The sequence below is a fragment of the Schistocerca piceifrons genome, chromosome 8 (genome assembly GCF_021461385.2).
Source record: "Schistocerca piceifrons isolate TAMUIC-IGC-003096 chromosome 8, iqSchPice1.1, whole genome shotgun sequence".
NCBI lineage: Eukaryota > Metazoa > Arthropoda > Insecta > Orthoptera > Acrididae > Schistocerca > Schistocerca piceifrons.
The window spans coordinates 432,190,167-432,202,500 of NC_060145.1; positions in this window are offsets into that span (position 1 = coordinate 432,190,167).

Consider the following 12,334-nt stretch of genomic DNA (forward strand, 5'->3'; position numbering starts at 1 on the left):
AAGGGTCTTATTAACACTGTTTACTAGCTGTCAGACTAACTGCTACACTGAAGGCTGATTCTAAACGTTAGAAAAAGCAGGAGGAGGCAACTGGTCGAACAACGGAGGTCAGCGTCTGAATCTGTGGGATGAGCGCTAACGGAAGTAACGAACGCTAGAAGGATTTAAAGTACAAACTTTGAGGGTAGGACTCTAATGAAGAAGACTTGTCGGAGCTTACCTGAGGCAGGCAACGAGCGACACGGAGATGGCGCCGATACAGTCTGACTGAGAAGTATCTCTGAATAAAAAAAAGAAAAAGAAGACTTCGGTTTTTAAGGGATTGCGGCGACGCCCTGTTTATCTCTGTAGTCGTCCCACCAATCCAGCGGCACTTTACAGGCTTCCACCAATCTGATGAGTGGCTCTGCAGCTTCAAGGCTCCTCTGGCCAAGCACATTCAGATTTCTCCCTTTCTCCTACTCGGTGCCGGCCGCTGTGGCCGAGCGGTTTATGCGCTTCAATCCAGAACCGTGCTGCTGCTACGGTCGCAGGTTCGAATCCTGCCTCGGGCATGGATTTGTGTGATGTCATTAGGTTAGTTAGGTTTAAGTAGTTCTAAGTCTATTCCCGGGTTCAATTCCCGGCGGGGTCAGGGATTTTCTCTGCCTCGTGATGACTGGGTGTTGTGTGTTGTCCTTAGGTTAGTTAGGTTTAAGTAGTTCTAAGTTCTAGGGGACTGATGACCATAGATGTCCCATAGTGCTCAGAGCCATTTGAACCATTTTCCTACTCTGTAGGTAGGGATGTTTCTCGCCTTTAAATTAACAAACTCCAAGTTTAGTAGCAACAGCGTTCAGCTGAAAGCCAAACGCCTCTGCCCTTCCTCTTACGGCTAACTGAAACCGTGCCTTAAGTTGCTGGGCCCCGCCCAAAGGCCTCCAGTGAGTGTTAACCGCTGTTATAGCACTCTAACCACTCTAACCTGCGATTCTCAGGGACAAGTAACAAGCTTGCTTCCTCTGCTAACACATGACTTCTTTTGACCATCTTCTGCAGTGATGTATTACAACAGCGCCTAGGCGGTGTATGGAGCTACCAGTTAATTCTCTGAAGTGGAACTTCTCCCTTGGGCAGCTGCCCAGAGGGTGTGCAAAATGCCGGGCTCTAGCGTTACTGATTACCTCTGGTAACCTAAACGCCAGCACATTTGTATGATATCTGCATTGTGCCTCTGAGTTCCTCCCTTGGAGTGCCCTTGTTGGCTTTAAAAAATCTTGAGTGTAAGTGTACAAGCCAGTACGCCGTCATACACGACAACAAACCACTCGTGCGAAGGACCCTAGTCTATTGTTCAAGTGTGTTAGAAAGTCTGAAAAGGCAATTTTAAGTGACGTATCTAGGAACGTACTTTACTTATCTACGTGTTGCTTCTGAACGGGTCACGAGGATGTAATCAGGTTAGTTGCAGAGTTCAGTCCTGATATTATAATATGTGAATGAAAAGCTTGTATTGGTTCTCAGTGGACTGGTCTGCGACGAAACAACCATAAAAGACTAAATTAAAAAAAGGAAAACTGATGCCGTTCCCCAAACTTTTTAGGACATGCGCAAAGCGAGTTCAGTATATGTTACAAAATAATTTAAATGTATGCAGTACTCAGAAATATCGGTAATAAACCCCTGACAATAAAACAATGCCATTTGAATGCGAACGTAGAGGTCCATGCCGAGTGTGGGTTCAGCACTACACGGAAAAAATATCGATTTATTGCTGTGATAAAATAAACTATCACTTATTCGATAATGTGGGTATGTCAGTACGTTGAAGAATATTCGAAACATATTGTAGTTCAAAATTACTAAAAAGAACAGAAATTACCTTTAATTCTTGAAGACGTGCTGACACTGTAGTAAAAAGCTTTCTTCACAGTGGTACTGCCACTTACTGGCAACATGCGGAAATGAAAACAAGTCATGCACAGAAAGTAGAAGTATGTGCTACAGTCAGGCACACATGGTTTTCTCTTTTCTCTGAGATAGAAAAAAATAAAAGTTGGACGCAGCGTATACCCTACACAAGAAATGAAGGTGTTAAGCAGTCATTTCTCCCGTGCTCAATGCGTTAATGGAACGGGAAAAAGCGCTAATAAATGTTACAAGGAGAAGTATCCTCTGCCACGCACCTGAATGTTGTTTGCAGGGTATAGACGTAGATCTAGACGTTCATTGTAAAGCGTGTTCCGGTCAGTTCTCTCCACATTCCTGATTAGACAGTTCTCATGGGGGCAAGGCGGCAATGAAATCTTAACTAGGGTTTCGGCTAATATACACAATAACAGTAAACCGCTTGTGTTTGGTCTCAGTGCCTTCGCGGATTTCCTGCTCTCACGGTGAAATTGCAGAATTCTCGTCAATTAATTGTATAGGCTGAAGCGTAACTCCATTGGTAATTTCGTAAGTTGTTCGGGCAATTTTTGTGAGTAATTTGGTTTCAGCGACTCGTGATCTGCGGTAGCTCGTTACAAAGTAATAATAAAATTTTATTTATTCTGTTTCTTACCCCTGTTAGCTCTGGTTCCTTGAGAATACCAAAAACGAAGAAAGTACCAAGAAGGGACAAAACACCAAACAGGGAGAAAACTTGAGATATTGTGCTGGTCTCTTGGGAAGGAGAAACATTTATGTAAGGTTGACATGAAATGTTTAAACGAACTGTTATTCTGTGTGCAAAAGAGTACGTAAAAATATTAATATCTGGCTGTGATGTATACGAAAAGCAGTATTGCTAGTTCATGATAATCTGTGTTATTCAGTGAAGATACTGAGAAGAATGAAAACAATAGAAATAGACTTTCATAATTATTTTACTCTGGTTCGTATCTTCGTACGAGGAAGACGTATGTATCTTGTAACGTATTTCGGATTAATGCATGCTGTTATTTACAACCAAACCAACCTAGCCTCCCTACGTGAACAAAATATTAATTATACAATTTTTCAGCGATTAGCATCGTGCGGTTCAGCACGAGTTGTAATTTGTATTGTTGGCCAGCATTTGCAAGACGGTGGATTCTTTTTCAAATTACTCTAATATTATGAGGCGTAAAGAAAAAGGGAGATGGGCTGCAATTAATTTCTTGAGTTAACAGAGTAAAGTCAAGTTAATTCGATTTATTTTGCAAAACGTCGTATCGATGTCAAGGCGGATTCTCGTGGTTGCCGCTTCACGGCTATATTTTGTTCAAGTGACGAGATTTTCCCAGTTAAAGTACTCAGATTTGAATTAATAATAAATGTAATATGCAAAGTGTGTTCCCCCACGCCATCCACGAAAATATAAATTATTATTCATGCGAAGAGACATTCCATTACAACCTTGAGATATTTCTAAAAGTAGTCGATTAAAGGTGCTACACGCTGATCTGTTGCTAATTTATTTTACGCCTATACAGCACCCCAGAGCGATTTATTTATCTGGTGCTTGAATCTAGAAAGCCTTAATAATATCAAGAATAATAATACTCGCTCGTCATAAGAAATTGTAGCGAATATGTTGTGTGTAGTCTTATGTGATCGTACGATGTATTATTAACAGCACAAGTAAACACGCACACACACACAAACACGTGCACACACACACACACACACACACACACACACACACACACACACACACACACACACACACACACAGACAATACACACTCATACACACCCATATACACACAAAAAAATCACTACGATATGAAATGACCAAACGGCACAACACAAACCAGAGTGGAAATTGGAAATTTGTGGTACGTTCGTATGGGACCAAACTGCTGAGGTCATCGGTCCCTACGCTTACACACTAGTTAATCTAACTATAACTTACGCTAAGGACAACACACACACCCATGCCCGAAGGAGGACTCGAACCTCCGACGGGGCGGAGCCGCGCGAACTGGGGCAAGGCGCCAAGACCGCACGGCTAACCCGCGCGGCCAAACCAGAGTGTATTTTAAGAACATGGTGCCCCACAGTTCGTAAAGATTTGTAAAACATCATGATACACCGCCAAGCGCTGCTGATAATATTGTTTTATTACGCAAACAGTTCTGGTTCACAGCGCAACAGGTGTCAACTTGGAAGGTGGTATAAAATCGTTGGCGTTGAATAATGTAAAATCAATGATTCGTCACTGTTGTGAAAAAGATATATAAATTACATCATCATCATCAAAAATGAACTATACTCTGCTGTCTCTCATGTTATATTACCGGTCAGTATGTAGCATCCCTCTCTCGCAACACAGAAATCTCTTAATATATGAAGGGCAGTGAAATGGAAACCGTACACCTGCCCCAACGGGACCATGGATTGAATCCATTCAAAAATGATCACCACACGTGTTAAGACATTTATCCCACTGGGAGACGAGGCGATCAGTTCCCGTTCCGTAGAACGCGGTCGGCCGCTTACGGATCCAAGATCGCACCCGCTCTTGCCCTTCCTCGTCCGACTGAAATCGACATCCACGCATGTCTTTCTTCAGGTCGCCCACGATGTGAGAACCACCTGGTGAAAGATTTAGGCTGTACGAAGAATGCTGCAGTGTTTCCCAGCCAGATCGCTGAAGTGTAGCCTTCGACCTATTGGCAGTGTGAGGGCGGGCGTTTTCGTGCAACGCTGCTTTGCGCCTGCAGGAGACCTCTGCTAGTCGAGTTCCTCGAGCATGGATCCACACAATCAATGCGCAGCGCTATGAAGACAATTAATTTTCGACGCGCCATAAAGTGAAAACGCCCTGGAATGTTGCCGGACGCAATCATCATTCTCTTGCACGATAACGCCCGCCTCCACACAGCCGATCGGACGAAGCCTACTTTTCAGGGATTTGGTTGGGAAACAGTGCACCGTACTCAGTACAGCCCGGATGTTTCATTGTTTGATTTTTAAGTCTTTGGCGACAAGAAGAAAAACATGTATGGACGTAGAGAAAATGTAAACGTGTGTGTGTGTGTGTGTGTGTGTGTGTGTGTGTGTGTGTGTGTGTGTGTGGCTCCAGATCCGTCAGCAACTGTCCGCTTTCTACGAAACACGAATGGATCATCTCGTCTCCCAATGGGATAAAAGCCTTGACGCGTGTGGTCATTACTTTTGAACGGAGTCATTCCATGGCCCCGTTGTGACGGATGTTAGGTTTTCATTTGACTGCCATTATAACACGAAGTAGAGCATAGATTGGTACATTTTTAGTAGTGATGACGTAATTTATATTGCTATTTGAGAATAGTATCGGATCATAGTTTTTATATCACTTGACGCAGTAAATTTAGATCGCTTTCTAAGCTGTTGTAAACCTGTTGTACCTGATGATCGTCCGTAGACCGGAACTGGTCCTATAATAGAAAAAAGAATTTATCAGCAGCTGTTGGCGGTGAACCACGACGTTTTTCAAGCGCTGTGATGCGGTTGCCGTCCGTGAGGGACCAGCTCGGCGTGGCGTCGATGTGTTGGTCTTCCACTGCATGCAGTGAGACAACACGCAAGGTGCATAGCAGCCAGTGCTTCGTCGTTAAACCGGTCCGTACCGTTGTGTATCAATATTACCTTACAACACTCGCAAACTCACGTAAAAACAAAGACGAGACAGAATCGCGGAGTAATGGACGCATGCTTGAGGGGGAAGAGGTAAGTGGGCACTGCTGTTGTTAACACACAATACCGTCAGTGAGTGAGACAAGTAACTCTCCAAACAAGACACACAGCGCACACAGTCCTCATTTGCTTTGTTGTGAAGATATTTCTACTGCGTTGCAGATACAGAGGTAAATGGACATACACTCCTGGAAATTGAAATAAGAACACCGTGAATTGATTGTCCCAGGAAGGGGAAACTTTATTGACACATTCCTGGGGTCAGATACATCACATGATCACACTGACAGAACCACAGGCACATAGACACAGGCAACAGAGCATGCACAATGTCGGCACTAGTACAGTGTATATCCACCTTTCGCAGCAATGCAGGCTGCTATTCTCCCATGGAGACGATCGTAGAGATGCTGGATGTAGTCCTGTGGAACGGCTTGTCATGCCATTTCCACCTGGCGCCTCAGTTGGACCAGCGTTCGTGCTGGACGTGCAGACCGCGTGAGACGACGCTTCATCCAGTCCCAAACATGCTCAATGGGGGACAGATCCGGAGATCTTGCTGGCCAGGGTAGTTGACTTACACCTTCTAGAGCACGTTGGGTGGCACGGGATACACGCGGACGTGCATTGTCCTGTTGGAACAGCAAGTTCCCTTGCCGGTCTAGGAATGGTAGAACGATGGGTTCGATGACGGTTTGGATGTACCGTGCACTATTCAGTGTCCCCTCAACGATCACCAGTGGTGTACGGCCAGTGTAGGAGGTCGCTCCCCACACCATGATGCCGGGTGTTGGCCCTGTGTGCCTCGGTCGTATGCAGTCCTGAATGTGGCGCTCACCTGCACGGCGCCAAACACGCATACGACCATCATTGGCACCAAGGCAGAAGCGACTCTCATCGCTGAAGACGACACGTCTCCATTCGTCCCTCCATTCACGCCTGTCGCGACACCACTGGAGGCGGGCTGCACGATGTTGGGGCGTGAGCGGAAGACGGCCTAACGGTGTGCGGGACCGTAGCCCAGCTTCATGGAGACGGTTGCGAATGGTCCTCGCCGATACCCCAGGAGCAACAGTGTCCCTGGGAAGTGGCGGTGCGGTCCCCTACGGCACTGCGTAGGATCCTACGGTCTTGGCGTGCATCCGTGCGTCGCTGCGGTCCGGTCCCAGGTCGACGGGCACGTGCACCTTCCGCCGACCACTGGCGACAACATCGATGTACTGTGGAGACCTCACGCCCCACGTGTTGAGCAATTCGGCGGTACGTCCACCCGGCCTCCCGCATGCCCACTATACGCCCTCGCTCAAAGTCCGTCAACTGCACATACGGTTCACGTCCACGCTGTCGCGGCATGCTACCAGTGCTAAAGACTGCGATGGAGCTCCGTATGCCACGGCAAACTGGCTGACACTGACGGCGGCGGTGCACAAATGCTGCGCAGCTAGCGCCATTCGACGACCAACACCGCGGTTCCTGGTGTGTCCGCTGTGCCGTGCGTGTGATCATTGCTTGTACAGCCCTCTCGCAGTGTCCGGAGCAAGTATGGTGGGTCTGACACACCGGTGTCAATGTGTTCTTTTTTCCATTTCCAGGAGTGTAGTAACTGAAACGAAACGCAAATTAATTAATGCAAAGCTGCACCAGTTGCTTTTTCAGAACTTTATTAAATTCACATGACAGGTTTTGGCCTTGATATTGAGTCTTTATCAAGTGCACCTTCAACTGACAAGTGTTATATATAAAATGATGGGCATATAGATGTTTTTGTTCCTTATGATACGAGATGTGAGAAAATGCTTATACACCAGCAAGTGCAGTACAAATGTAGGAATAACATGCAACTTACGCTGTGCTGTAGAGGAGCAACGTCAAATGATAAAAACGAAAGGACTGAATGGGTTTTAAGAAGTTTCGCGCCCAATGACGTCATCAGAAAAATGGGCGTTTCTTAATTATAGGAACTGTACAATCCGATGCTATTAACAGCGTTAAGCTTAAAAAGAGTTGTCTGATGTGTTTCAAAATCACATTGCACGTTTTCAAAATAAAATACCAATAGTAACCCATAAAACAGCAAAGTCTAGTAGATTTAAAACAGTTTTGTGGCCAATGATATCATGAGAATACGAGAAGCTAATTTCTCTGAGAACTGTGCTGAATAGATTAGGAATGGCAAATAAGAGTTGTAGGGAGTGGTTGAGGACTGGACACAGAACAGATCATCCTTATTAAAATTGTAATTAATGTGGTGAATTACAAGAAATAGAATTTCATTAACCAAGCCATTACAATACTGAGGAACTGGAGAACTACCTTCTCACTTTCTGAACACATATTATCCGAAACTGATTTGTTTAAGAAAATAAGTAAAAGGCGACCTTACGGAGTGACCACTTCCTATTTTCTGTACTCTTCTAGCATGTTAAGGTCAATGGCCTGTTATGTTTCACAAATCAGCCAAGTTTAAAAAAGGATCCTCTAAAAAGTGCATTTGAAAATTAGATTTCCAAGTGCTATTTACTTCGAAACTATTCTAGTGTCTTAAAGATGTCATTAGTAGTAGAGAGATTGTAATCATAAAGTGGCTGGTGCCAATATCACTAATAGTATGCTGTTATTTGTACCATTTTTATTAACAAAGCTGTTTTTTTAATTAAAATAACATCATTTTATTTTTAATTATTATTAATAAGGTAATTCGAGTATTCACTGTAAATTATTATTTGGTGCAATATTACTGTTGGGATATTGTAACTAAATGCTACTATTAATTCAGTCCAAACACCCACAGTGGCAGGAAACTTGCTGGCTGCTATAGTTCATTAAATTGGCTCGCAATTTTGCACGCTATACCATCGCCAATTAAAAATGTAAACAGTGTGTCACTAGAAAAGAAATGTGACAAAAAATTAACAGCATTTTTAAACAGAGTGTTACTATAATTTACTTCAACTTGGTAACAGTTTGACGCATGGCACTTGATGGATCAGAAGTAACTAAAGAAAAGAGATTAAATCAAGGGTGTACCTTTGTACAATTTTCATTTAATCCCTGGTTCATTAAGCAACTTCTTACCTTTAGACCACTCAGTCTGAATATACTGCTTGACCTTAGACGAACAGGATCTTTAGGGGCAAGTTCAGCAATTAAATTAGAGTTTAGTGGAAAATTTTCTATAGTGTCTTGATTATAACTGTTGAAAAACAAACATCAGCTGATGAATCTAACTTTCTATTTTTCCCTATTAGCAAGCGTGAAACCAACTCAACATACGTAAACTGTATTGTGGACCGGAACATAATTTCATAGTCGTAATTCGACAGAAGTAACGCACAGCACTGCGAGCGTGAGGATATCCGTTTAGGAACGGTGCTGTTTGGTCAGAAGATGACCGCCAAAGTTTTTTGGTCTCTGAGGAGGAAATAATTTATGTCAGTAAATGTCATCATGAAATTTCTTGACGGTGTAGCGGTACCACCGTTTTGGATAGGGAAAGTTAGTTTTGTGCGATATTCGGAGCACGAGTCACAGCCAGGTGCGGGCCGGATTGCAGTAAGTTATGCATACCAGCAGTTGCGAAGGCAAATAAAGGCCACAGGAGCGTAGAACTGCTGGAGAGGGAGCACACAGCAGTTTCCATGGCGTGACGTGAAGTGGCGTGCTTGGCAAAACAGAGGCACACAGCCGATTATAAATAAGTGTCGTTTTCTATCGAGATTCTTTGAAGTGTGGCAGCTCTCCTGGACGGCGGCGGGTGTGGCACCACCGGCTACACACAGAGCTGAAGGGGCGCCAGCATTCCAGTCCACAGAGGGTCATTGGTTCGACCCTCTGAGGCTGATGTGGGGTCTGCAGCCAGCCAGCGGTGGGCCACTCTTCCGCTTGCTATCGCGGGCAGTCGTCTCGGCTCCCGACACACGCCGTAGACTTCCCAAGGTGAGGGCTGCAGATTCGGACGTTAGATAGCGGGCACTTGTTCGTCGCTGCGAGCTCGGCCACGCCGGCGAGAAGAAGGACGCAGCTGGCCGCCCGCGGCTCACACGGAGCAGTGCAGAGTCGGCTGCTGGCGAACTCAGCGGGCCGGCCATGGCCAGCACGACACAGCTTTGCATTGCACAGGCCGCTGGGGTGCTTCCTCAGCATTGCGGGGCCCTGTGACACAGACCGAGGTGAATGGAGTACTGTAGTGGAAACAAATAAATCATTTGGAAAGTTTTAATACGGCACCTCCTCGCACCCCATCCAAAACAATGGTAATTAAAATCGCGAGATCGTGGTTCTCAATCTGGCTACAATTTCTTTGTGCCACTGTCATGATCCTTGAAGCGAACACCATTGGTCATTTAGAAACATGATATCGATACAACAGAACGGTGCCTATGCCATATGCCGTAAGACATTTGGCACCAAACAAACATTGTCTTAATTTGTTATGCACATTGGCATTCACTGTTCGGTTTGGCACTTTTACATAGCAACTTGAGCAGTGGTGCACTAATGGAAGCTGCATGAGGAAAAAAGGTCCGATAATAATTTATTTGTCTTAATGTGTAGCATAATTGCTTTCATTCTTAGGAACCAGAAGGTTTTTAAAGGCATAAATGTCGTGCAGCGTCTACCTGATACCGTAGGCAAACAGTACCGCACTTCACACTGAAAAGAAATGTATTTATCATTGTTGCATCTCAAATTTGACAGAGTCCCTGCAGAGTTGCACTGCAGACAATTATGTCGTCAAAGTAGTTCACAACATTTAAAGCTTTCCCTCTCTTTTGGCTACAAATCCCCACTTTTCAATACAATCTCCGTTCAATGCGACCATCCTACGCCACCTTACTGGGAGGGATGTTTGCCCACATGGTGCCACTCTACTGGTTGACGCCTGAGCCAACGTCTTGCTCCATCATCCACGTAGTGTTTCCTGCGCAATGCATCCTTCGTTGGGCAAGACTCGTAGAAGTCGGAAGGTTCGAGATTCGAGCTGTAGGGTGAATGAGGAATAAAAGTCCAATGAAGTTTTGTGAGCTCGTCTCGGATGTCCAGACTTGTGTGAGGCTTCCGTTGTCATGGAGAAAGAGGAATTCGCTAGAGTTTTTGTGGTGACGAAAACGCTGGAGTCATTTCTTCAATTTCCTGAGGGTAGCACAATACACTTCAGAGCTGATTGTTGCACCACGAGGGAGGACGTTAAGCAGAATAACCCCTTCAAAGTCCCAGAAGACCGCCGCCTTGAATTTATCAACTAAGGATGCGGCTTTGACTTTTTCTTCGAAGAAAAGGTAGTGTGGCATCACACCATGGATTGCCGTTTTGTTTCCGGTTCGTAGCGGCAAACTCAAGGTTCATAGTCTGTGACGACGTTCATAACGCACAAGCAATTCCGCAGAGTATGTCCTTCATTGCTCTTTATGGTGTTCTGTTAGGCGCTGGGGAACCCAGCAGGTACATATCTTTTTTGTGATTTCCTGTCAGACAGGTCACAGTTCGTAGTAACTGACGGAAAGTCATCGAGTAAAACAGAAGTGATTTCTGGCGTTCTCCATGGTAGTGTTATAGGCCCTTTGCTGTTCCTTATCTATAAAACGATTTGCGAGACAATCTGAGGAGCCGTCTTCGGTTGTTTGCAGATGACGCTGACGTTTATCGACTAATAAAGTCACCAGAAGATCAAAACAAACTGCAAAACGATTTAGAAAAAATATCTGAATGGTGCGAAAAGTGTGAGTTGACCTAAATAACGAAAAGTGTGAGGTCATCCACATGAGTGCTAAAAGGAACTCGTTAAACTTCAGTTACACGATAAATCAGTCTAATCTAAAAGCCGTAAATTCAAGTAAATACCTAGGTATTACAATTACGAACAACTTAAATTGGAAGGAATACATAGAAAATGTTGTGGGGAATGTTAACCAAAGACTGCGTTTTTTTGGCAGAACACTTAGAAAATGTAACAGACCCACTCAGGAGACTGCCTACACTACGCTTGTCCGTCCTCTTTTAGAATACTGCTGCGCAGTGTGGGATCCTTACCAGACAGGACTGACGGAGTACATCGAAAAAGTTCAAAGAAAGGCAGCACGTTTTGTATTACCGCGAAATATGGGAGAGAGTGTCACAGAAATGATACAGGATTGGAGCTGGAAATCATTAAAAGAAAGGCGTTTTTCGTTGCGACGGAATCTTCTCACGAAATTCCAATCACCTACTTTCTCCTCCGAATGCGGAAATATTTTGTTGACACCGACCTGCATACGGAGGAAGGATCACCACGATAAAATAAGGGAAATTATAGCTCATACGGAAAGATATAGGTGTTCATTCTTTCCGCGCGCTATACAAGATTGCAATAATAGAGAATTGTGAAGGTGGTTCGATGAACCCTCTGCCAGGCACTTAAATGTGATTTGCAGGTATCCATGTAGATGTAGATGTAGATGAGTACTCCAACTGGTGGACCAATGTCTCAGCTCTACCAGCAGAGACGTCCAGTCTTGCAGCGAGCTCTCTGACGGTGATCCGTTGATGACCTCGAATGAGATAGTGCGCATATTCCAACACTGCAGGATTCACAGCTGTGTGCGACCGGCAGGCATGTGCGAGATCGGACAGGTTTACGCGACCTGGTTGCAATGATGACAGACGTATCGCCCAATCCACTCACCGTGGTCTTGTTTACTGCCAGGTCACCGAAGAAATTCTGCTAGCACGTATG